General features: G+C 40.5%; 1 pseudogene; it reads right to left on the minus strand.

The window, feature by feature from the left end:
• On the minus strand, positions 1-24,722 carry LOC114505687 (annotated as a pseudogene).
• Between the last annotated feature and the right edge of the window lie 3,218 nt (positions 24,723-27,940).

Genomic DNA, 27,940 nt, shown 5'->3' on the forward strand with positions numbered 1-27,940 from the left:
TTAGGCATGACATGTTTTGGAGCCTTCACCCTTAGAGGAGCTGGACTTGTTAGTGCTCTCCAACTCCAAGGATAAGTGCTTTGTTCTGTCGGAGTCAACAATCACATCTGCTTTCTCAGCTTGAGGTATTTGTTTCTTCTGCAAACAGGAGATGACATAGTGCTGCAGTTCCTGCAGGGTGGACAGCTGCAGGGTCTCCAAGTCGACCTCAATCTCATTGGGGCTGAACACCTTGAGTGAAGGTTCCTTAAACCGGATGATGTATACCACGTGGTGCAGCTCCTCACTTGGGAGCTAGCTGATGTCCAGGGCAAGCTGGTACTTCTCCTCGTAGGACATGGGCTTGCCCTCATCCTCCACCTCTGACTTATACCCTGGAGGGGGCTGGCTCTTCATGGGCACTGGCCCCTTCTTGTTCATCTTACTGTTGCTACTATTGTTTTCCTTGGTGTTTTGGGAAGGAAACTCCTTGCCCTTGCTTTTCTTACTCTCCTCTACTTCCTCTTTCTCTTCATCCTTTTCTTCTTTAATTTCCTTCTTGTCTTTCTCTTCTTCCTCTGCTTCATCTTTCTCAGCCTGTGAGACAGCTGCAAACTGCTCTTTTACAACTTGAAATTACTCCTGGAACTCCAACACCTCTGGGGCTACCTCCTTCTTGAAGGTATCACTTGAGCTGTCATCATTCTCTGAGGTACTGTCGCTGCTGCTGTCGCTGGATGAGGATGAAGTCACAACCTTGGTGGGGCATGGACCCACTGGGAAGGACAAAGGCACCACAGACTTCTTGGGCTCCTCTGGCATCTTGGCAGAGCACGTCTTGTCTACATCCTGAAGCTTGCCGGCCATGGTACCACCTCGTGGTCAGGAGGGTTTGTAGCAGTTAGAGAACATCAACCAGATCTTGGCACTAAGTTTCTGAGCATAGTGATGCCGACCAACCTCCAGTTTAGACTTGATTGTGCTTGTGTCCATGGGATACTTGATAATGTCACAATGGTCATACAGGCCCAGCACCTCCATAGCAATGGGCTTATACAAGGGCCAGGCATAGGCTGTGTGCATGCTTCCTGGGGAACATCTCCATGAGGAAGCCACTGCAATACCTGAGCTGCTCTTGCCTGGTGCCTGGTGCTGCTGTGAGTCGGGCACATGCTTCTTTGGAGGCTTCACAGGCCTGCTGATCTCCCCCCGGGGGCCTAGCTTTGTAGTCTTAGGCTCCCGGGCAGCAAAGTTGGCTTGTGAATGGGGTCCATGGTAGTGGGGGTGGGAGTGTACACTTCCCTTTTAACATCCATCTTTGTATTCGCTATGGGGAAGCTGCAGTGATGTGTGGATGGCTCTGCACGGACTGGAGGCCAGCATGGGTGGGAGTGGGGGGCACTGGTGGGGGAGTGTACAGCAGCTGGGGAGGTACCACTGTCATTACAGGGGTCTGGACAGTGAGTTCTGAGTGTGGCCTGCATAGGCAGAAGGTTTTGCTGAGAGGTCTGCATGCACAGAGGAGTCAGTGTTTGTGTTTCCTATTGCAGAGATGCAAGGTATTGCCATCCTTGTTTCTTTCCTCCCATGTCCTCTTCCTTTTCCCTGGACTATCATGGTCTCCATTTCTTCTGTGGGCAGTTTTTTGGGTTTTTTTTGCAAGACGAACTCTCCAGAGCTTCTGCCATTAAGGCTATATCATTTCCGTGCTTATTGTAGATGTAATAATTTGTAACATAGTGCTGAAGTGCTGGATACATTCCTGAGCATCCTGGTAATAGTTTTTTTCAAGTGCTTCTTTACTGTTCCCATATCCATAGGTATTTTAATGGTCTTATAGTGATGGGGAGGTTGAGCTTGACCACATCCACAGGCTGCTAGAAATGTCATGCAAACTGGTGTTTCCATAGTGCCTTGAGTACCACTTGGAGCAGATATTGCAGTTGGTTGGTCTGCTTGTTGAGCTTGTTGGGATTGAAAGTCTCCAAGGGTCATGGTGAGTGGTCGGTAGATTGGTGCTCAACAGACTTAGGTAGGCCTAGGAAGATTGGAAAATCACCAGGCAGGAAAACTGTACCATGGGAAACTGTAGCCTGGGAAAATGCCTGCCTGGGAAACTGCCTGCCGACCCTACCCAGGACAAATAGATGCCCAGCTAAGACTGGGGTCTGGGGTCAGCCTATCCAGCATAACAGGATGCAGCTTTAACTTGAGCCTGACAAGATGTATCAAGAACAACGATCAGCAGGAACAGCACCCTGCAACCAGTTCTAGCCAATCAGACTCTGACACCCCAATCAGTTACCCTTTGCGGGGTGTTGTGCTTTAAAACCCTGCCCTAAGAACAACTGAGTGAATCTTAACCTCCCTTGGTTGGCTCCCCAACCTCCCTTGGTTGGCTCCACTTTCCCACATGAGTCTTAACCTCCCTAGGTTGGCTCCACTTTCCCTCTTGTTCCCCACTAATAAACCCTGCTCCTTAGCTCGCTGCATCCATCTGGTTTCTTGGGCAATTCTGGCCTAACAGTGCTGGCCCCATTGGCTTGCTGAAGTTGAGCCTGGACCCACCATTGTAGACATTTACATGGTTTCTAGTCCATCCTCCATTACCTTTCCTGCAGATTTCTTAATCTTGTCCCAGGGCCATTCTTGCAGACATGTTACTGATCCCATCACATTCTTCACCAGGTACTCCCAGTGCCTGGCCATCACCCCACAGAAGCAGCTTCTTCCTTCTCATTTGACAAAATGGCTGCTCTGAAATGGTCTTGATGTGGCTTCCCCTTGATATCCTTAGTTATAGGACTTCTGTTCAGTAGATGTTCAGGAAGTTCTAAATGATGGTTATTCTGTAATTTAGTTGTGATTTTGATGCAGTTGTGGGAGGAAGTGAGCACAAGGTTTGCCTACTCTGCCATCTTGATGGGAAGTGTCTTCTTTTCCTTTTAAACTAAAGGTATACCTATCAAATGACTCAAAACCAAAAATAATACACCTTTTATGGCTTATCAATGGACACAAGAGGCATCTGCAAAAAGAGTACAAAAGATAATACTATCCTAAGACTTAGACCTATGCCCAAAAATAACCAAAAGAAAGAAAAACAATTGCTCTGATATCTGGCAGTAGTCAGTAAAATGCTAGCTGCAAATGGGATGCAACCCAAATTTGTCTGGTCATATTTTCAGTGCCCCCAACCTGACAGTTGAGCCACTTGCACGTGCAGAATTGAAAAATTCTGTGCCCCCTGGGGCAGGCAGAGAACCAAGCCAAGTTCTCAGAACATACAGTGAGACAACTAGGAAAGCAATAGCTGTCCCCAGGAAGGAAAGGATCAATAACCAATGGATACCCCCAAACCAAATTCTAATCAGAGTCACAATCCAAAGAAATAATTCTAAAATTTTTTCTCATGCTAATCTGAAGTTTTTGTGAATGAAAAAGGGGTTCTGTGGTAAATCTAATCAAAAGTATAGTCACAGAGTGATCTGATCATAAATTTTTAACTGGGCAGGTCATTATGGGTAGTCATTACTACCAGGCCTATTACTTCCCTAACAAAAGTCTATCATTGCCTTAAGCAAGCCCTGTCCATTGTTTTTGTGCATCTAGGTTAACACACCTTTGAAACACCTTTTTCAGACCCTTGGGAAGTATCACCACCTCAAGATAACACATAAATCTTGTTAATTATCCCATAATCCACTCAGAGATTTCTGGACCTTTCATGCTCCCACTTTCATGTAATCTTATGTGTTCTCCTTAATTCTAAATATATTAAAAAAAAACTGCAAACCATCATTCTGGGAAGCATTTTTCTCAGTCTCTTGAGATCTTGCTTCCAGGCCTGTCCTCTGTTTGGCTCAAATAAACTCTAATAAACTGTTACAAAGACTCTGCACAGGTTTAGACATTCTTATGGTGACATTAAAAGCAAAGGGCAATGCAAAATTCTTACTTTCCTTTCTCGAACAGGCACTATAAAGATCCGACCTTGGTAAGAATTCTTACCCTTAATTGACATTTGCCAGTTTTCCAGGATCCATCTGAAATGTATTGTCTAAGCAAAAAGTCCCAATCTTGTGATGTCCTTAAATTACTAACAGCAAATGAGCTATAAATAAAATACAGGGAGCCCTGTATCTTATTTATAAGATACAGGGCTCCCTGGTGTGGCTCAGTTGGTTGGAAAGTTGTGTAAACAGAAAGGTTGCAAGTTCAATCCCTATTTGGGGCTCATGCGTGAGGCAATTGATCAATGTTTCTCTCTCTCTCTCCCTTACCCCTCTCCCTAAATATCACTGGATATATCCCTGGGCAAGGAGTAAAAAAGAAAAAAAAATATTGGGAAAGGCGAAGGGGCACAGTAGCAAGTTATTCCCTCTCCAGTCAATGAACCATTTCTGTAACTTTAAATTGAGTATAGAACAATGTAGCTACTTAATTCATTCAGTCAATATTATTTAATGCCTTTCCTTTATGTGAAGGATGAGAATAAAATTATGTTGATTATTTTACTTCCAATGTTTATATTGAAATAATGATTCTTATAAACAGCACACAACATTGCTAATAATATTATCTTGCTCCATTTCAAGCTACAAGATCTGGAATGGAATATAAACCTATATTAGAGAAAAGTGGTTGACAAAGTTCATTGTCCAAGGAAAAAACTAAAATGAAAAATAAAGCTGAATTTTCCTGATTTTGTCAGGAGTACCTAGCATTGCTGGAGAAATTAAACTCACCCTGCCTCTTATTGAGGCAGGATAGTGAGAAACTAGGAAAATTCCTTGGCAAGTGGAATACGGGAACTGAGACAGATAGCTGAACACAATGGCTGAGCAGTTTACAGCCAGATACAAAATTTCACCTCCTTAGAGATAACATGTAGGCCTCAGTTGAGTTTTAGCTCCAGGGCCAGAAAAGCTGCAAAACCAGGTAGGCAATGCCAGTACCAGCTGCAATGACTAATGACCCCCTGCTCTGCCACTGACCAATCAGTGGAGACCATGACCCTGAAAGGGCACACCTGGAGAACTGATGCATAGTCTGCTGACCCCTTCCCTGAGACTTCCCCTAAGATTCCCACCTACTAGAAAGAAATAAAAGCGTCAAGACTAAGGACCCAGCATGCACATGTTCTCCCTGTGGGGAGTAGCCCACCCCATTCTTTACTTTCTTCTTCCTCTCCCCATCCCCAACTCCTTTCTTCATAGGCACTGGTCTCCTGAGGGCTCTAAGGCCAATGGGCAGCTGGTAGCTTGCCCCAGGCTGATCCCCTGAGCCCATCCTTAAGCCCCCTATTCTCTGACTTCCAGGCGAGCTAAAGCAGCCCCACCTAGGTTCTCCTGTTGCTTCTTCTATGCTAATCCCTTCTCATCAACCGCTTCAGGCCCATTATCTCCCTTGAGAATGTATTAATAAAACTCTTGCTTATACACCTCAGCTCACTGATCTGTAATTCTTTTTTAAAAAGATTTTATTTATTTACTTTTAAAGAGTGGGGAAGGGAAGGAGAAAGAAAGGGAGAGAAATATCAATGTGTGAGAGAAACATCCATCAGTTGCCTTTCACATCCCTAGCTGGACACCTGGCCTGCAACCCAGGCATGTGTCCTGACTGGGAATTGATCCAGAAACCTTTTGGTTTGCAGGACAACTTACCCACTGAACCACACCAGTCAGTGCTGTTTTTTTTGTTTTTTGTTTTTTGTTTTTTTTTTTATAAATAGCCTGATGTTCTGTATGTTTCCACATTGAATGTAGGGTCTCAAAACTTTTCTAAGAGATGTACTCTCAAAGCACCCTCAAAGAACAAACCCACTTCTGCCACTGTCAGATACACTATAAATTCTGGATCGAGAATTGGTATTTTGTAATTTGCTTATGGGCAGAAAGACTTACTTCAGGGAATGATGCCGTTGGCATCCTTCCCATCTCCTGACATACTCAGGGCTGACTGTGCTGGCCACATCTCTGCTTTTAGTTTCCCAAGGAAGTGTGTGAAATTATTTTTTAAATAAACTAGCCAGAAAAGATAAAGCCACAGAAAGTTTCCTCAAGACTCACCAATAAGCTTTGTAAGGCCTCTGATTAGCCAAGTGCTGTAACAAGTTTTGTCCTGACTTTGAGGATTTGTATTTCACTGAGGGCTATTTCCTTTGCTCTACCATTTCTGACATGTGAACAATTTTATCCTCTGTGTGCTTTTAATAGCAGCATGTTTACTGATCTGAGTGCTTCTTTTTCCTTTTCTTAAATTCTTGGGTGATATTATCACTAGCCTTGTCTTTTTCCTTCTGTGCCTTTCCTTGAAAAGTGAATGAGACACAGTGAGAGGGGAAGATGGCGGCATAATAGGAGGGAGCAGATTCCACTTCCCTCTACACATGGGAGAAAAACTTAGCCGATCTACGGAGGAACAGAGCAAATAGCCAACAGTGCCATAGCATATATGAAAATAGGAGATCAAAAATGATAGCGGACATTGAAAAACCAGATGGTAAGGAGAGTGCTTCAGGATAATAAGGGCCCAGGGATCAGAGCAGGGGCCAGGGAAGTTGCAGCCCCAGGCCCAGCGCTCCCAGGTCTGCCTCAGGGCTGGGTCAACCACTCCCTCCCCAGCCAAACAAAGATTGAGCAAAACAGGGGAGACCGGGTAGCTTGAAGGAACAGAGAGGAGAGTGAGGACTGAGTGGCAATCACACAGGGGCTGTGAGCACCCACGTATAGCTCTGGGAAGAGTGTGCGCTGGAGCCTGTGCAACAAAGGGCGGCCTGGCCGTGCTGGCAACCTGGGGAGAGTGGGTTTTGTGGAAGACCTGGAGCTCACAGCTTTGAACCCAGGGAAGGCGCACATGCTCCGCAGGATCCCAGGAGCCCACAGCCCTGAACTTAGGAGAGCTTGCTTAGGAGGGCCCAGATCCCACACCCAAGGCCCTGTGGAGAGGCACAAGACTGGCTCTTGGGAGAGTGTGCGGCTAGCCTTGGGAAGAGTATGTGTGAGGCTGACTGAGTGGTGAACGGGAAGGGAGAGAAATGATACCAATCGCCCCTCAGCCTACTGAAGCCAGCAAGACCAGAAAAACCATTTTGGCCAGTTTGAAACCCACAAGAGGTTTTCTTGTCTGATTGTTTGATTTTTTAAAGTAACTTTTTATTTTTTAATTCTTATTATTTTTATATCTCTCAATGCCTTTTGCTTCTCTTTTCTTTTTTCTAGTGTTATTACCTCTTCCTTTCCAATTTTATCTCTTCTTCCTTCCATCTTATGCTTTCTTCTTTTGTTCTTGAACCTACAAGTTATTTCATATTTGTATTATCATTTTTTTATTATTCTTACATTTTTTATATTAATAGTATTTTGGTATTCCTCTTCTTTCTGTATAGTCTGCTTTGCTTGGCTGGTTATATTGTATCATTTGACAGGTTTCCCCTGTTAAACTCATTCTTAGTGTATTGGTAATTTACTGCCCTCACTTCATTTGTGTTCCATTAGAACACTACTCAAGGTTCTATACTCCCTATTCTTGTTATCTAGATCTCATAGAGTAAGTCATATAATTGTTGCTCTAATATTACAGTAAATACTAGCTATTCCAGACAATTGTAAATACTACACAACACCCTTCCCAGATCTCAGTCCACTTGATGGTTTCCTGAACTCTATTACTGCAGTGGTTAACTCTATTCTCTCACACACTACACCTATTTGCTAATCTTTAGTCTCACCTTACCTCAGAACCTGACATCCCACAACCTCACTGATTTCTAGATCAACTCACAATCCTTCCCTCCCCCAAAAGGAGTCTTATCTTCTTTACATCCTTTCTAAAAACTGGCTAGTTCGGTGGAATATCACAATTAACACTATACATAGCCAAAGGATCTCCTATCTCTTCTCTACTGGTTGCTACTGTCAATGCCATAGAATACTCTCTTGCTGTCTTAAACCATTTTGCCTATTCTCCAACTGATCACAAAAATGAATAGGTGGAAGCTGTGAACATGAGGATACATGAAGGAGACTGCACCACTGAAACTCACAGGTATTCCACCACAAAAGTTCACACCATAAACCCAGGGAACCAGAACAGATCAATTTAAGAAGCAGAGGCTATCAAGAAGAGTCTCATGAACAATGAGAAGACAAAGAAACAATCCCCAAATGAAGGGAAAGGAGAAATTCTCAAAAGGAATGCTAAATAAAATAGAGGCAACTCAACTATAAGATATTGAGTTCAAAGCAATGATTATCAGGAAGCTCAATGAGCTCATAACCAGCTACCAGAAACTACAGGGAAGATACAATGAACTCACTGCAAACTGTGTCAACATGAAAAAGGAAATAGAAACTATCAACAAGAGCCAAGAGGAAATGAAGAATACAATTTCTAAACTGAAGAACACAATAGAAGGAATCAAAAGCAGGATCAATGAAACAGAAGAGTGGATCGGCAAATTGGAAGACAAAGTAGAAAAAAAACACAGAAAGAGCAAGAAAAGGAAAAGAGGCTCAGAAAGAATGAAGAGGGACTAAGAGAAACCCAGGACAATATGAAAAGTAATAATAGCTGTATAATAGGGATACCAGGAGAAGAAGAAGAGCAAGGGATCAAAAACCTATTTGAAAAAGTAATGATGGAAAACTTCCCTAACTTTATGAGAGAAAAATTCACACAAATTCAGGAAACACAGAGAGTCCCAATCAAGAGGAACCCAAAGAGACCCACCTCAAGACGCATCATAATTAAAATGGCAAAATTTCAAGACAAAGAGAGAATCCTAAAGACAGCAAGGGAGAAACAGGAAGTAACATACAAGGGAGCCCAAACAAGGCTAGCAGCTGACTTCTCAATGGAAACGTACCAAGGCAGAAGAGATTGGCAAGAAATATTCCAAGTAATGAGAACCAGAGGCCTGCAACCAAGGCTACTTTACCCAGCAAGGCTCTCAATCAAGATAGAAGGCCAAATAAGAAGCTTCTCAGGCAAAAGAAGTCTAAAAGAATACACCTCCACCAAACCAGCTCTTCAAGAGATGCTAAAGGGACTGCTTTAAGGAAAAGAAGGAAAAGAGAGAGAGAGAGAGAGGAACACAAGTACGTAAATGGCAATGAATAAGTAACAATCAATAATAACCTTAAACAAAAATGAATCAAATGCTCCAATCAACAGACACAGAATAGCTGAATGGATAAGAAAACATGACCCACACATATGCTGCCTTCAACACACCCACCTCAGAATAAAAGACCCACACAGGCTGAAAGTGAAGGGCTGGAAACAAATTTTCAAAGCAAATTGACAGGAAAAAAAAAAGCCGGTGTAGCAATACTGGAATCAGGCAAAATAGACTTAAAAAAAAAAAAAGGACATAAAGAGAGACCCAGAAGGTCACTTCTAGTACTCAAGAGAAAAATCCACCAAGAAGATATACACATTGTAAATATATATGCATCCAACATAGGAGCACCCAAATACATAAAGAAAATCTTAGAGGAATTCAAGAAAGATATTGACAGCAACACAATTATGGTGCGGGGTTTTAATACCCCACTGTCAAAACTGGACAGATCTTCCAAACAAAATGACAACAAATATATTGTGGCATTGAACAATGCCCTAGATGAAATGAACTTAACTGATATTTATAGAGCCCATCATCCCAAAGAAGCTAAATACACATTCTTTTCAAATGCATCATTGGAACATTTTCAAAGATAAACCACATGATAGGACACAAACCAAGCCTCAACAGATTCAAGAAAATTAAAATCATACCAAGCATCTTCTCAGATCACAAGGGACTGAAACTAGAAATCAACCCCAAGGAAAAAAACCCAAAACATTCAAAATCATGGAGATTAAATAGCATGCTATTAAACAATGAATGGGTCAAGAATGGAGTTAGGGAAGAAATCAAAAAGTTTCTGGAAAAAAATGAGAATGAACTCACAATAACCCCAAACTTATGGGACACAGCGAAGGCAGGCCTGAGAAGGAAGTTCATAGCAACACCAGCCTATCTGAAAGAGATAGAAAAATTTCAAAATAACAACCTAACCCTACACATACAAGAACACAAGGAACAACAACAAACAAAGCCCATAGCAATTACAAGGAAGGAAATAACCAGGATCAGAGCAGAACTAAATGATATAGAGGTTAAAAGCACAATTCTAAGTATCAATGAATCCAGGAGCTGGTTCTTTGAAAAGATAAACAAAATAGACAAGCCTTTAAGCAGACTCAAGAAAAAAAAAAAAGAGAAGACCCAAATAAACACAATCAGAAATAAAAGAGGAGAGATTACAACTGACACCACAGAAATACAAAGGATTATAAGAAATCACTACAAAGAACTGTATGCTGAGAAATTTGAAAACCTAGGTGAAATGGACAAATTTCTAGAAAAATCTAATCTTCCAAAACTCAATGAAGAAGAAGCAGAAAGCCTGAACACACCAATAACAGCAAAAGAAATTGAAACAGTAATAAAAAAACTCCCAACACACAAAAGCCCTGGACCAGAGGGGTTCACAGGAGAATTCTACAAAGCATTTAAGAAAAAGCTAACCCCTATCCTTCCCAGACTATTCCAAAAAATCCAAAAGGATGGATGACACCCAAACTCTTTTTATGAGGCCAGCATCATCCTAATCCCAAAACCAGATAAAGACAGAACAAAGAAAGAAAACTTCAGGCCAATATCGCTGATGAACATAGATGCTAAAACCCTCAACAAAATATTATCAAACTGCATCCAACAATACATTAAAAAGATCATACACCATGACCAAGTGGGATTCATTCCAGGGATGCAAGGATGGTACAATATTCGCAAATCAGTAAATGTAATACATCACATAAACAAAAGTAAACACAAAAATCACATGATCATATCAATATGCAGAAAAAGCATTTGATAAGGTACAGCACCCATTTATGATAAAAAACACTCAGCAAAGTGGGAATAGATGGAGCATTACTAAACATAATAAAGGCCAAATATGGGAGATCTACAGCCATCATCATACTCAATGGGTAAAAACTAAAATCTTTTCCACTAAGATCAGGAACAAGACAAGATTGTCCACTTTCACCACTTCTATTCAATATAGTATTGGAAGTTTTAGCCACAGCAATGAGACAAGAAAAAGAAATAAAAGACATCCAAATCGGAAAGGAGGAAGCAAAACTGTCATTGTTTGTAGATGACATGATAGTGTACATAGAAAATCCTATAGACTTCGCCCAAAAACTGTTTGATCTAATAAATGAATTGGAAGAACAGCAGAATACAAAGTCAATACCCATAAATCAAAGGCATTTTTGTACACCAACAATGAAACAGCAGAAGCAGAAATCAAGAAAAAAATCCCATTTGAAACAGCAAAAAGAAAAATAAAATACCTAGGAATAAACCTAACCAAAGAGGTAAAAGACCTGTATTCAGAAAACTACACAGCACTGAAGAAAGAAATCAAGGAAGACACAAACAAATGGAAACATATACCGAGTTCATGGATCGGAAAAATTAATATCATTAAAATGTCCATACTACCCAAAGCAATTTACACATACAATGCAATACCTATTAAAGTACCAATAGCATATTTCACAGATATAGAACAAACACTTCAAACATTTATATGGAACCATAAACGACCCTGAATAGCTGCTACAATTTTGAGAAAGAAGAGTAAAGCAGGAGGGATCACAATACCTGATACTAAACTGTATTACAAGGCCACTGTAATCAAAACAGCCTGGTACTCGCAAAAAAACAGGCACGTGGACCAATGGAACAGAACAGAGAGCCCAGAAATTAGCCCAAGTCTCTCCAGTCAATTAATATTTGACCAAGGGGGCAAGAACATAAAATGGAGTAAAAATAGCCTCTTCAACAAATGGTGTTGGGAGACTGGACAGCTACGTGCAAAAAAATGAAATTAGAGCACCAACTTACACCATACACAAAAATAAATTCAAGGTGGATAAAAGATTTAAATATAAATTGTGACACCATTAAAGTCCTAGAGGAGAACATAGGCAGGAAAATCTCAGATGTTTTATGCAGCAATATTTTTATTGATATGTCCCCTAGAGCAAGGGACATAAAGGAAAGAATAAACAAACGGGATCTCATCAAAATAAAAAGCTTTTGCACAGCTACAGAAAACAGTATTAAAATAAAAAGCGGCTCAACTGTATGGGAAAACATGTTTGCCAATGATACCTCAGACAAGGGTTTAATATCCAAATATATAAAGAACTTACATGACTCCACTCTAAAAAGACAAGCAATCCAACTAAGAAGTGGGCAAAAGACTTGAACAGACACTTCTCCAAGGAGGACACACAGAGGATCCAGAGACACATGAAAAGATGCTCAATATCGCTAGCTATCGGAGAGATGGAAATTAAAACCACAAGGAGATACCACTTCACACCAGTCAGAATAGCCATCATAAACCATGCAACCATCAACAAGTGTTGGAGAGGTTGTGGAGAAAAGGGGACCCTAGTGCACTGTTGGTGGGATTGCAGACTGGTACAACCACTATGAAAAACAGTATGGAATTTTCTCAGAAAACTAAAAATGGATATGCCTTTTCATCCAGCAATTCCACTGCTGGGATTATATCCTAAGAACCCTGAAACACTAATCCGAAAGAACCTATGCACCCCAGTGTTCATAGCAGCACAATTTACAGTAGCCAAGTGCTGGAACCAACCTAAGTGCCCATCAGTAAATGAATGGATCAAAAAACTATGGTACCTTTACACAATGAAATTCTATACAGCAGAAAGAAAGAAGGAGCTCCCACCCTTTGTGACAGCACGGGTGGAACTGGAAAGCATTATGCTATGTGAAATAAGCCAGGCAATGGAAGACAAATACCATATGATCTCACCTTTGACAGGAACCTAAAGAACAAAAGAAAGAAACAAGCAAAATATAACCAAAGACACTGAAATAGAGTACAGTCTGACAGTGTTCAGAGGGGAGAGGAGAGGGAATTTCAGGGGAATTTCAGGGGAAAAAGGGAAGGGTTTACAGGAAGAAGTATAAAGGACACATGGGCCCTGGCTGGCGTAGCTCAGTTGATTGAGCCAGGGCTGGGAACCAAAGAATCGCAGGTTCAATTCCCAGTTAGAGCACATGCCTGGGTTGCAGGCCATGGCCCCCAGCAACCTCACATTGATGTTTCTCTCTCTCCCTTTTTCTCCCTCCCTCCCCTCTCTAAAAATAAATAAATAAAGTCTTTTTAAAAAGGACACATGGATAAAAACTAGGGGTCGGTGGAAATGGGAGGGAGGAGGGGAGGGCTGGGTGGGTGGATTGGGATGGGAGTAAAAGATAGAAAATTGTACTGCAACAACAATTAAAATTAAAAATATATACATTTTAAAAATTAAAAAAAAAAAGAAAAAAGAAAGAAGCCAGGCAGTGAAAGACAAATACCATATGATCTCACTTTTAACAGGAAGCTAAACAACAAAACAAACAAGCAAAATATAGCCAAAGAGATTGAAATAGAGAAGAGGCTGACAGTGACCAGAGGGGAGAGGGGAGGGAATTTCAGAGGAATTTCAGGGGAGAATGGGAAGGGTTTACAGGAACAATTATAAAGGACACATGGACAAAAACTAGGAGGGATGTTAAGGGAGGGAGTTGGGAAGAAATGGGTGGGTGGGCTGGGTTGGGAGTGAAGGGCAGAAAACTGTACTTGAACTACTATTAAAATTTAAAAGAAAAGGTGAATGACTTCTCTCTTGCTCCAGGGTTTTCTGGTTACCATAAGTGATGATGGCTTTTGCTCTGGCTCAGTGAGTTGAGTGCTGGCCTGTGAACCCAAAGTTCACTGGTTTGATATCCAGCTGGGGCACATGCCTGGGTTGTGGTTGTTCTTAGTTGGGGGCATGTGAGAGGCAACCAATCAATGTATGTCTCACACATTGATATTTCTCTCCCTTTCTCCCTTCCTTCCCTTCTCTGTAAAACTAAATAAATAAAATCTTTTAAAAAAAGAGATGATGGCTTTCGAGTCTCCTTTTCCTGGTCCTAGGCCATTACAACCCTACTTTTTGGGAAGGAGGTATTGTTACTGTAAGCTTGGTTCTTCTCACCAACACTGTAAAGAATTACAGATCAGCCCTGACTGCTGTGGCTCAGTGGATTGAGCTCTGGCCTGTGAAGAAAGGGTTGTTGGTTTGATTCCCAGCCAGGGCACATGCCTAGGTTGTGGACCAGGTCCCCAGTGCATGAGAGGCAACCACACATTGATGGTTCTCTCCCTCTCTTTCTCCCTCCATTACTCTCTCTCTCTCTAAAAACAAATAAATAAAATCTTAAAAAAAAAAACTAAAATTAGAGAAGATCAATCTTTCCAGAAATGTACTGTGTCATAATCAACCAGAGGGCCAGGAGATAAAGGAGAAGCTGCCCTACCCAGAGCAGGCAACCTATTCTCTTCCTCTGGATTTGAACCCTTTCCCAAATTGCTGTGTGTGTGATTTTGAAGCCATTGTCACCCGCATTTAGAAGACTAAATGTTAAGAAAAAGTTTACCTAAAGGCTATATGTCAATAGAGTCTGTCATGTGGACCTTCTCCATTCCCCCTACCACCCAATAGAAAAAAAGAGGCAATCTGCATGATAAATATCCTTCTAGTTCTCTTCCCTGCCAAAAAAGATGTCTAGCCCCCAAATAAACCTTTCTCTCCTTTTTTTTAATAGCTCCCTTGCCCTACTTTTTGTTTCTCTTATAAAAGAATTCAAACACTCCATAAATGGAGGAGGGTTGAGGTGAAAGGTGAGAAAAGGGAGGTGAGCCATGCAGGTTTATCCTCTCAGTTGAAAAGTCATCTTGGAGGAAATGCTGATCTTTCAAGTCTAGAAAGCACAGTTAGTAAACTTCATTTTTACTCTTTCATATTCATAATTATTCTAGAAATAGATGAATTTTAAAAATCTTTGCAAGCATTAAAAACATCTGACTCAGAGATCATCACACACAGAGGGGAAGGCCATGTAGAGACAGAGAGACGATGGAGTGATGCAGCCACAAACCAAGGATCACTTGAAGAAATCCCCAGAAGCTAGTAGAGGCAAGGAACAGATGCTCCTCAGAGACTCAAGGGAGTATAGTTTTGCTAATACGATGATTTCTGTCTTCTAACCACCAGAAAGGTTAGAGAATAAACTACTGCTGTCTTAAGCCACCAAGTTTATGCTGATTTCTTATGGCAACCCTGGGAAACTAATACAGATGGTGAGAAGCAAGATAGGAGCCTGGTTCCCTAAGGATACCTTGAAGTCTATCTACTTCTGGACTGTTAACAAAAGAGAGAAATGTGGTAAATGTTTGTCTTGTTTAAACTAAAAAGAAATCTGATTTAGTATAATTATGTTTTACTTTTATGTGAAAGGGTAGTTATCAGCTTATTTTTAAAAATAGATACTGAATTTTGGTGGTGAGCAGCTTTGTATTTCTTTGTGCATAAAAAATTTCAAATATTGACATGCAAAGTATCATTCCTTTTATTATTGGAAAAAAGTAGAAGATAAACATACCAATCTGATGATTTTATTTTTATTTTTTAAAATATATTTTATTGATTATGCTACTAGAATTGTCCCATTTTTTTTTTCGCCTCATTCCCCTCTGCCCTGCATCACCCCTCCCACCAGCATCCCTCCACCTTAGTTTATGTCCATGGGTCGTATATAAAATTTCTTTGGCTTCTCCATTTCCCATATTTTTCTTAACCTCTCCCTGTCTATTTTGTACCTACCATTTATGTTTCTTGTTCCCTGTACCTTTTCCCCCATTCTCCCCTATCTCCCTCCCTGCTGACAACCCTCCATATGATCTCCATTTCTCTGGCTCTGTTCCTGTTCTAGTTGTTTGCTTAGTTTGTTTTGGGTTTTTTTTTAGGTTCAGTTGTTGATAGTTGTGACTTTGTTGTCATTTTACTGTTCAAATTTTTGCTCATCTTTTTCTTAGATAAGTCCCTTAACATTTCATATAATAAGGGCTTTGTGATGATGAACTCCTTTAACTTGACATTATCTGGGAAGCACTTTCTCTGCCCTTCCATTCTAAATGATAGCTTTGCTGGATAGAGTCATCTTGGATGTAGGTCCTTGCCTTTCTTGAGTTTGAATACTTGTTTCCAGCCCCTTCTTGTCTGTAAGGTTTCTTTTGAGAAATCAGCTGATATCCTTATGGGAACTCCTCTATAGGTAACTGTCTCCTTTTCTCTTGCTACTTTTAAGATTCTCTTTTTATCTTTAATTTTTGGTTTTGTAATTATGATGTACCTTTGTATTGCTAGTGGTCCAAGGCCTGACAGGTCTTGGGATTTGGGGAGGTGGAAGAAAATGCGTGGATCCATGGGGATGCTTGGCATGCCTTTATTCACAGGTGAGGGAGCCACACACGCTGCAAGCTGCATGTCTCCCTGCATGTCTCTACCTGGCACATGTGGCCCTTGCTCCCCAGTGTGGCACATGTTGTGGCACCCAGTGGGAAGCCCCCACTTGCTTAAGTACTAGAGGCAAACAAAGCCAGCTTCAAGCCAGAAAATTATATAACATAGCATAATTCTGTGCATGAGAGCCCACTTCATGTTATGGAAAGAGTTCATTGGACCCAGTCTCAAGTCTATGAGGACACTACTTATCAGGCCCATTCAAGACTATGGGAACATTGCTTCTCTTAGTTACCCAGACACCTGGGTGAGGAAGCCAGACTGCCTCCACTTATCGTACAGTGTTGGTGTGTGCTCCTTGGGTCCCACTTCTTTGGGACTCTGAGCTTCCTGGACTTTCTGGGAGTCTATTTCTTTTGCCAGACTGGGGAAGTTTTCCTCATTATGTTTTCAAATAAGTATTCAATTTCTTGCTCTTCTTCTCATTCTGGCATCCCTATGATTCGAATATTGGAACGTTTAAAGTTGTCCTGGAGGTTCCTAAGCCTCTCCTCACTTTTTCAAGTTCTTCTTTCTTCATTCTGTTCCAGTTGAATGTTTATTTCTTCCTTCCATTCCAAATTGTTGATTTGAGTCTCAGTTTCCTTCCTGTCACTGTTGGTTCTCTGTATATATTTCTTTATTTCACTTTGCATAGCCTTCACTTTTTCCTCTATTTTGTGACCATACTCAACCATTTCTGTGAGCACCCTGATTACCAGTGTTTTGAACTCTGCATCTGATAGGTTGGCTATCTCTTTGTCTCTTAGTTCTATTTTTGGAGTTTTGATCTGTTCTCTCATTTTGGCTATATTTCTTTATCTCAGCACATCTGTCATGTAGTAAGGGGCAGAGACTTAGGTATTCACCAGGGTGGAGCAAACCACATCATTGGGTTGCAGTGTTGTATGTTGGGGAGGGTCAGAGAGGTAACAATGCCTATTGCTCATCTCTCAGCCAGCTTTCAGTCACTTCCCCTTATACCCACATACAAATTGGGCCCCTTCTGGTGCTGATTCCCAGGTGGGTGGGTTTGTGTCCATTCTAGGACCCTGTGGTCTCTCCAACATTCTCTTCTGTGAGGCTGAGAGTTTCTCCTGCTGCCATAATCCCCACAGATTTTAACAGTCAGAGGTTTTGGGGCTCTATTTTCTCATGCTGGAACCCTGGGTTATGAAGTCTGTCTCACTCCCTAGTTGTTCCTCCTGGTTTATCGAAACACAAATGTGGGACTGTCCTTTCCTCTATCCACCACCTTGCTGTGAGTCCTCTCCATGCTGGCTGCCCATCTCTGGCCCTCCTACCAGTCTCAATGAAGGCTTCATCTTTAACTCCTTCTTTGTCTGACTTCCATACAGTTCAATTTTCTGGCAGTTCTGGTTGTTTCTTGTTTTTAAATTTCTTGTTGTCTTTCTTTTGTTTGTGCAAGGAGGCAAAGTGTATCTACCTATGCCTCCATCTTCCAATCTGCTGGTTTTAAAAACTATTTTACAGTTGCTTTAAATCTACTTTGGGGGGATTTTATGGGACTTTTATTTTATTTATGATCTTTCTTCAATTACCAAGTATTCTACATTACTTTTTTAAAAATTCTAGTGCTAAGTTATACATACATATAATTTAATAGTTATACCAGGATTGTTGCAAAGACCAGACCCAATGCCATAAGCCCATATCTCCAGAGGCAACAACTTTTAAATCTTGAACTGACTATTTTGATATTGACTTTGTTAAAAAAAGCAAAATTCAACGGAGTAAACTTGAAGATCCAATTGGTTTTATTAAGTGATTCATGAATCAGGAACCATTGCATCTAGCAACTAGCAGAGCTTTCTGAGGGGTGGTACAAAATGAAAGGTTTTTATAGAAAGGGTTTTATAAAAGGGCAAGGGAGCTATTAACAAAAGGAAAGAAAGCATTATTTTGGGGCCACATATCATCTCTTTTGGGGAGGAAGAAAACAAAGGGTTTTTAGCATGCATATTGCCTCTTTTTTTCTTTTTTAATTTTATTTTAATTGTTGCTCAAGTACAGTTTTCTGCCTTGTACTCCCATCCCAGCCTAGCCCACCCCCCAGCACTCCCTACCCCCTTCCCATTTCCAATCTCCCTAGTTTTTGTCCTTGTGTCCTTTATACTTGTTCCTGTAAACCCTTCCTCTTTTCCCCTGAAATTCCCTCCCCTCTCCTGCTTTGGTCACTCAGGCTGTTCTCTATTTCAGTGTCTCTGGTTATATTTTGCTTGCTTGTTTGTTTTGTTGATAAGGTTCCTGTTAAAGGTGAGATCATATGGTATTTGTTTTTCACTGCCTGGCTTATTTCACATAACATAATGCTTTCCAGTTCCACCCGTGCCGTCACAAAGAATAAGAGCTCCTTCTTTCTTTCTGATGCATAGAATTCCATTGTGTAAAGGTACCATAGTTTTTTGATCCATTCATTTACTGATGGGCACTTAGGTTGGTTCCAGCACTTGGCTACTGTAAATTGTGCTGCTATTAACATTGGGGTGCATAGGTTCTTTTGGATTAGTGTTTCAGGGTTCTTAGGATATAATCCTAGCAGTGAAATTGCTGGGTCAAAAGTCAGATCTGTTTTTAGTTTTCTGAGAAAATTCCATATTGTTTTCCATAGTGGTTGTATGAGTCGGCAATCCCACCAACAGTGCACTACAGTTCCCTTTTCTCCATGACCACTCCAACACCTGTTGCTTGTTGTTTTGTTTATGATGGCCATTCTGACTGGTGTGAAGTGGTATCTCCTTGTGGTTTTAATTTCCATCTCTCTGAGAGCTAGTGATACTGAGCATCTTTTCATGTGTCTCTGGATCCTTTGTATGTCCTCCTTGAAGAAGTGTCTTTTTTTTCTATTGGGTGGTGGGTGGGATGGAGAGGAACCACTTGACAGATTACCTCATTGGCATTGACCAGAAAATTCCAGATTGGTTGATTAAGATTATGTTTCTGGGATAGGTTGAAACTATAATTAGATCAGATATTAAGTCTAGGTTTGATATTACATGCTTCCACCACAAGTGACCCCATTTGGGGTCTGTGGTTTTTACTTTAATAACTTTCATATCTCCAAATATGCTTGATTTTGTAGTTTCAGGCCCTAACTATGGACTTTCCTCTATAGTAGAAGAGAATGACTCCCTCTTTCATACAGGCATGGCTTCCATGCCAACTATGGCCATTCTCACAAGATATAGTTACATTGTCATTTTGGCTAGATCAATTAGGTATTTACATTATTATGACTATACAAATTTTATTTAGCACCATAAATTTGGGTTCTTTTATGTGTTATTCGTATATAGAAAAATAGTATTTTTGTTTTACAATTTAAAGGAAAAATAATTTACACTGACCACTTTGGTAATGTAGGTGTTATCATATGCATATTGTGTTATTCAAAGACTAGGAATTTAAGAGAGGTTTTTGGCTGGCCATCCATCCAACACATTGCTGGCACCCAATAAGTATGTGTAGAATGAAGGATTAAACACAGGCCCTCATGTGACGAGTTATTCTATTTAAGATCCCAATTATTTGACTGAGATACACTATGTAAGTAATCCATTTGAAGTCACTGCAATAGTCTTTAGTGACTGGTGTTATCAATATATCAAAAGCTTTTTTCTTTTTGTAATCACATTGCTCAAATCCCAAACTCATGTAGGCACCTTTCCACTCACTGGGAGCATACTTCAGTAAGGCAAAGCATGATTTTAGTTTTTGTTGTTGTTGTTTTAGAGAGGGAAAGGGAGGGAGAAAGTGAGGGAGACAAACATCAATGTATGGTTGCCTCTTGTGTGCCCCCAACTGGGGACCTGGCCTGAAACCCAGGCATGTGCCCTGACTGGGAATTGAACTAGTGACCCTTTCGTTTGCAGGCCAGCACTCAATCTACTGACTCACACCAACCAAAGCAGCTTTTAGTTTTTTTTATTTACTGCTCATTTTTTTTGCACATGATGCTGAAAAAACTACAGAATTTACATGTATAGCTTTTGTTTTGCTTGTAACACAAAGTCAGGTAGTTTGGTTGTTTCCCATGGATTATTTTCTGGAAATACATCAGGGTGTGGAGTATCATCAAATTGAACCTGCTCCAGATACACCTCTCACTTTGCCAGTCTACACTGTGGCCCATCAAATAACCACCAGTGAACAAAATGTCTCTCCTCTGATAACATGACTTCTCAGTTATAATCCAAACAAGCTGCCATCCAGCTTTTCCTTGTCTTACATGTGCAGCATATTTGCTAAGCACTGAGTCATACTTAACACTTAAGTGGTTTCACCTCACTGTAAAGCAAAATAACAACTTTGCGAGTGATGTTATTTTTGGTTTTAATTCAAGTGTAATATACAAGGCCTGTCCAGAAAAATTCCAGCCACTGTTAAAATAACAAGAATGGTTTGTGTTACATCGATGTAACCTGGCAGTCAGGGAGAGTGGATTGGTATGCACATGCATGGACAATGACCAACTTCACTGTACTAGTGAGTGTGGGCTGTAGAAGCTGTTAAGCAAATATGTGTACTGTGTGACCATCACATTCAAAATGACTGAGTGAGTAGAGTTACGAATCTGCATCAGATTTTGCATTAAGCTTGAACATTCCTCTGCAGAAACTATTTGGATGATTCAGAAGCCTTCTGGGGATGATACAATGAATGTAGTGAAAATAAAAGTGTGGCACGAAGGCTTCAAAGATGGTTGAGAATCTGGTGAAAGTGATCCATGCTCTGGAAGGCCTGCAACAAGCAGAACACCTGAGAATGTTGAATGTTTATAGGCTGCAATCAACAGTTTGGCAACTAACAGAAATAGAAAGATGATCTGGGGATTCCAGAAACTACTGTGTCTGAAATTTTGATGCAGGATCTTGGCATGAAACATGTCATGGAAAAATTTGTTTCACAGCTTGTGCTACCAGAACAAAAGGAACAGCATGCACCAGTTGCTAATGACTTCATCAAACTACTGTCAAAGACCCAGATATCCTCAAGAAGATCATAACTTTGAAGAGGACTGAGGTCCCCTATTTATGGCATCATTGTCCTATGTGCAATGTTTGTTATATCTTGTATTTTCTTCCATAAATGTCTCTATTTCTCATATTACATGGCTAGATACTTTCTGGATAGACCTTGTATATCATTGGTTTTTAGGGGTTTATTATATACTTCCAGAAGTAATGTGATTTATTGCATGTTGGCCACGAGAAGGGCAACTTTAAGTTACCCCTCTTTAGGTCAGTTTCTTTTCTTTAGTTGTAAAATTAAATATTTATATAACAGGAAGCATTTATTTAATGCTTGTTTTAAGTAAATACAATAAATTTACCAGAGAGGTCACTCTGTTTTATTTGAAAATGACAAAAGTTTCAATGTCTTCATCCTACTATTTAAAAAAGTTATATAACAGACTATGCTTTGGGAGATTCTAAACAGATTACAGGTCCAATAAGTTGCAGTTCATTATACTTTCAACTCAAACTTTTCTTTCTCAATGCTCGTCAGAAATCATCACTAGCAGATTCACTTGTAGCAGACTCATAGTAAAATTAAACTGCAGCCTGTTGGTTTTATCTATGGCATTATTTTAAGTCAGAATTTTTACATCACACTTTTCATCACTACTTCTCAATGAACCACTTGTGACTCATTGACCCATTTATGTGAATTGTGGATTCAACCTAACAACATAACAGTAACTGTAAAAAAATGCAAATTGAACTTAAGTACTTATTGTATTTAATAGTTTGAAAATAATGTGAGATAATACTAGTCAAGCACAAGAATGCTGTTAATGTTAACATATGAAGCCAGAGCTGGGGAGGGTGGGCCCCCACAACTGGTTGGTGGAAGAATGAGCACATTATGAGCTCATTAAAATAACCTAGACCCTGATGGCTAGTGAAATTGAGCATCTTTTCATATGTCTCTGGGCCCTCTGTATATCCTTCTTGGATAAGTGTCTGTTCAAGTCCTTTGCCCATTTTTTAATTGGGTTGCTTGTCTTAGAGTGGATTCGTGTGAGTCCCTTATATACTTTGGAGATCAGGTCCTTGTCTGAGGTATCATTGGCAAATATGTTTTCCCATATGGTTGGTTCTCTTCTTATTTTAATGCTGTTTTCTTTAGCTGTGCAGAAGCTTTTTATTTTGATGAGATCCCATTTGTTTATTCTTTCCTTTATGTCCCTTGCTCTGGGGGACATATCAGTGAAAGTATTGCTGCATCAAATATCTGAGATTTTCCTGTCTATGTTCTCCTCTAGGACTTTTATGGTGTCATGACTTATATTTAAATCTTTTATCTACCTTGAATTTATTTTTGTGTATGGTGTAATTTGGTGGCTGAGTCTCATTTTTTTGCATGTAGCTGTCCATATCTCCCAGCACCATTTGTTGAAGGGGATATTTTTGCTCAGTTTTATGCTGCTGACCCTTTGTTGCATATTAATTGACCATAGAGACTTGGGTTTATTTTGGGTTCTCTAGCCATCGGAGAGATGCAAATTAAAACCACAGTGAGATACCACTACACACTGGTCAGAATGGATATCATAAATGAAGCAACAAATAACAAATGTTGAAGAGGTTGTGGAGAAAAAGGAACCCTAGTGCACTGTTGGTGGGATTGCAGACTGGTGCAGCCACTATGGAAAACAGTATGGACTTTCCTTGGAAAACTAAATATGGAACTGCCTTTGGACCCAGCAATTCACTGCTAGGATTATATCCTAAGAACCCTGAAACACCAATCCAAAAGAACCTATGCATCCCAATATTTATAGCAGCACAATTTACAATAACCAAGTGCTGGAAGCAACCTAAGTGCCCATCAGTAAATGAATGGATCAAAAAACTATGGTACCTTTATACAATAGAATTCTACACAGCAGAGAGAAAGAAGGAGATCTTACCCTTTGTGACAGCATGGATAGAACTGGAGAGCATTATGCTATGTGAAATAAGCCAGGCAGTGAAAGACAAATACCATATGATCTCACCATTAACAGGAACTTAATCAACAAAATGAACAAGCAAGCAAAGAATAGCCAAAGATATTGAAATTGAGAATAGGCTGACAGTGATCAGAGGGGAGAGGGGAAGGGATAATGGGAGGAAAGGGTGAAGGGTTTACAGGAACAATTATAAAAGACATATGGACAATAACCAGGCAGGGTGGAAACAGGGGAGGGAGGGTGGGGAGGGCTGGGGTGGTGGGGAGGAGTGGGGGGAAAAGTCAGAAAACTCTACTTGAACAACAATTAAAAAATTAAAAAAGAAGAACGTAGACCCTTGCTTATTTGCTCCTTGTGTTAAGGTTTAGCTTTTCCCACTGCATCTCTAACAGCCTTTCTTCACAATGTTTATAATTGCCAAGCCAGCGTGATGCCTTAAACATTTCTGAAAAGTTAACCTTTTTGCAGGATCTGCTCAAAGTTCTTTCCTGCTCACCACTTCTCAGTCCCCCAGCTACACTAAAAAGGCAACAGTGATCCCTCACCTATTGTGGGAGTTACAATCCATAGACCCCCGCGATAGGTGAAAATCCACGAAGTAGTGGTGTTATATTTATTTTATATATAAATATAATATACATATAAAGGCTTTATAAACCCTTCTCACACTCCTATAAACCTTTCCCACACTCTTATAAACACTTCATATTTTCTTAATCACGTTCTACACTCTTAAACCTATGTAATTTTAACAACAATATATAAAATTCTATATGGGTACTCACCAGTGAAGTATACTACTACCTGAATGATGAAGATCATAAATTATGTAGCTGTGCAGTACTTATGGCAATGAAGGTGATGATGATGAGGTGAATGTACTGCACAGCCAAGAAGAGCATTACAGCTCTTCTGCAGGCATCACTTCATCAGGCGCTTCATCAGGTGGTGCAGTATCTTTGCCTTGGGCCATAACTTCTATCTCCGCTAAAGGTGAAGGTATAACTGCTTTCTTCATCTGAATGATGAACATAGTTATGGGGAGTTGCTGGCACTGCTTTTTATCCACAGAGGAAGCATGTCCATGCAGAGAAATGCTCTTGAGTCCAAAGCGTCTCTGAAATTTGTCAAACCAGCCCTTGCTGGCACTGAATGGGGTTGGTCTGGTGGGAGGAGCACTTGACGGTCCTGCTTCTGCGTCATCATCATCGTCTTTATCCTCGTCACCGTCATGAACATCCATGCTTTCCGCAAAACTATCACAAAGTTTCTTGGCCTTCATCCGGATGGTGTTGGCAAGATATTCTTCTTCCTGCAGTCATTTATCCACAGGGCCAATGCAGACTCCATCCTCACAATGGCCTTATTGCGGGAAGGGACCACCCTCTTTGCAGTCTTGTTATAAGTCATTGTTGCTGTAGACCTAATATTTTTCTCGTCTTTCTTTATGTAATAAACAGTAGATTCATTGATCCTGTAGTGGCGGCCTACAGATGAATAGCTTTTGCCTTCCTTTAACATGTTGAGAAGTTGCACCTTTTCTTTGATGGTAAGCATATTCCTCTGGTGCTTGGGTTCACTGCCAGAAGCCTTAGAAGGCACAGAACATTTGGGTGGCTTTGTAGGGCTTTAAATAAATTCAAAGTTTTACAAAAATTTCACAAAAACCCAACACCACAGAGCAACACTACGCACAGCAATCAGACGTCGATGTAAAGTGGACAAGGAAAGATGCTGAACATATGGACACAGTGCGGGAGAGCAAACAGACCGATGCTACGGTCACTGAGCCAATCAGTACCCAGGATATAGAACACAGTGCTGTGGTTGGTCGCCTTCCATTCCATTAGCCAATAGTGTGCCATGTACAATCTCATATTGGCAAACTTGCGCAAGCGTAGTGGCATCCTGCATTTCCATTGTATACAGCACGGTGTTCATCTGCTGATGAAATACATACTGTATTTTATTTTGATTTACTATTATTTTAATATGTTTGAATTAATATTTTATATTTTTATATTGTTTTAAATTGTTTAGGCAAAAATAATTAAAATCATAAATATTATATAAATACTTATATACTGCAAAATCCCATGATATAGGGAAAACTCTGCAATACAGAATTAGATATATATATTTTTAAAAACCTGCAATAAGCTGCAATAAGTGAACCGTGATATAGGGAGGGACGACTGTACTCATTAAGAAAATAACAGGGTCCCTATGAAAATGATAACTAATTGTATATTTAAATTTGACTGAATTGGATGAACAAAATTGTTCCATTGCTTTTTCCTCTGAATCCACCACACCATCTACAAACACACTCTCCCCATGCTATCACTATCCCCAGAAATCTCCAGTTTACAATGCATACTTTAGAAGCATAGCACTACAGTACTTTAGTTTAATTTTCTCATTTTTCTTTTATGTTTTAAAGTCTTAAAATATTTTATTTATTTATTTTGAGAGAGAGGGGAAGGGAAGGAGAAAGAGGGAGAGAAACATTAGTGTGTGGTTGCCTCTCACATGCCCCACATTGGGGACCTGGCCCACAACCCAGGCACATGCCCTGACTGGGAATTGAACTGGTGACCCTTTGGTTTGCAGGCTGGCTCTCAATCCACTGAGCCACACCAGCCATGGCTTTTCTTCCTTTTTTAAAGGTTGATAATACTGAGCATAAAGAGATATTTGGGGAAACTATTGAGAAGGCTTAGGGAGGTTTTTTTGAGGGAAATGGGGAAGTTAGTAGGCAGCATGTTAAGGAATTATGAAGGTGAGCTGCAGAGGAAAGCTCATAGAGTGCACCGGCCTTCTGTTTCCCCATCACAAGTGGTACCAGGACCTCAGAGTTAACTCTGGTCTATCTCTTCTTTTACAAATGAAGGACCTAATTTTCAGTGGGTTTTTAAAAGTCATATGATGAATACAATAGATTGTTCCATTGATGGCCCCCAGTGAATCATACCTCCTGGTATCCAGGCCCTAGTATTGTCTCCTTTCATATTTACTCTGAGTTTGACTAGGTGACTTGTTTTGACCAAATTAGCAAATTAGACATGAGCAAAGGCATAATAAGCCCTCATGCACTCACGCTAGCTTTCTTGAAACCCTGATACCCTTGTGCCAAATACTTATGCTATGAAGAAGCCAGGATGAAAGACCACATGGAGGTGTGTCCTGGAGCTCCAGTCCAGAGCCTGCACCAAGGACTTGACATGTAAATGAGGCCATCTTGGACACTGCAGCCGCAGTTGACCCTTCAGTTGACTGCAGTAGCAGGACTGACAGGCCACACCAATGGAAAAACTGGTCAGCCACTGAATTAGGAAAAATCATAAATTGTGACAGGACATACTGTGCAGTAGCTATTCCCAGATAGGAGCTGGACCGCAGCCAGTCCCAGATAAGCAGTTATCTCAAGGTTGTACACTAACCCTGCTTTCTGCTCCTGCATGCCTGCTTTCAGCAGCTGCATTCTTCCCCCCTCCTCCTTTTCCTTGTAACAAGAATATAAATCAGCCCCAGTCTAAAACTTGGTGCCCAGATTTTGGAATTTATCTCCTCTGGGTCCGCATGGGTGAATAAACTCCACTTCGTAAACTTCCAGGCCGTCTGAGTCATCTTTTCTGTAACAAAATCATTATTGTTTTAGTCCATTAAGTTTTGGGTGATTTGCTTTCCAGCAATAGATAACTAATACAGTGAGTTTCTGGCAGAGTGAAGATGACCCAAAGCCAGTTCAGAGAGCATAAACTTTGAATTCAGACAAGCATGAGTTAAACCTTAACTTATTAACTTACTTAACCATATAACCTTGTGTAAGCTCCTGAATTTTCTGAGCCTCAGTTTTTCTTTCATAAAATGGGAATAATTGTAACTGCCTCATGGCATTGTCATGAGTAACAAGAGTTTCCCAGCTTACATGTATGGGGGGAGGTAAGAGATGAGCATCTCAATGGGATCATTAGAACGTGGGCTTATATAACATCTTAACAAAGAACAATAGTATTTGGGGAAGTGATAAGACAAATGAAGAGTTTTAAGCTTCCAAGTGCAGTAAACCATGCTAAGGTAAATATATGGGGAACACTAGTGGAAGCGAAAGATCGTTTCAGTCAGGTCTATTTTGGAGACTCTTCTTGAGTCAGTGTCTGGGTTGAAAAGAATCTCCATATCCATCTCTCTCTCTCTCTCCTCTCTTCTCTCTGTCTTTTGAGCACACATGCACCTTTTTGCCCTCTTCTTCACTCAAGGTACATACCTTTGTTCTCTCTCCTGAGCTCCAAAGCCCTTCTTTTGCCTGAAACTTGTTTCCTGAGCCCATGCAGCCCAACTGGCTAATTTTTTCTACTTCTGTGACTTTCCAAATAACCTTTTACTTGTATTTGGAAAAAAAAGAGTCTTTTCTCAGGTGATTAATAGTCTCAGCCTACTTTAAGGCAGGAAACTTATGGAAGAGAGAAAAGAGAGCTTTTTTTGGTGTCTGCTGTT

This window comes from Phyllostomus discolor, chromosome X (genome assembly GCF_004126475.2).
Source record: "Phyllostomus discolor isolate MPI-MPIP mPhyDis1 chromosome X, mPhyDis1.pri.v3, whole genome shotgun sequence".
NCBI lineage: Eukaryota > Metazoa > Chordata > Mammalia > Chiroptera > Phyllostomidae > Phyllostomus > Phyllostomus discolor.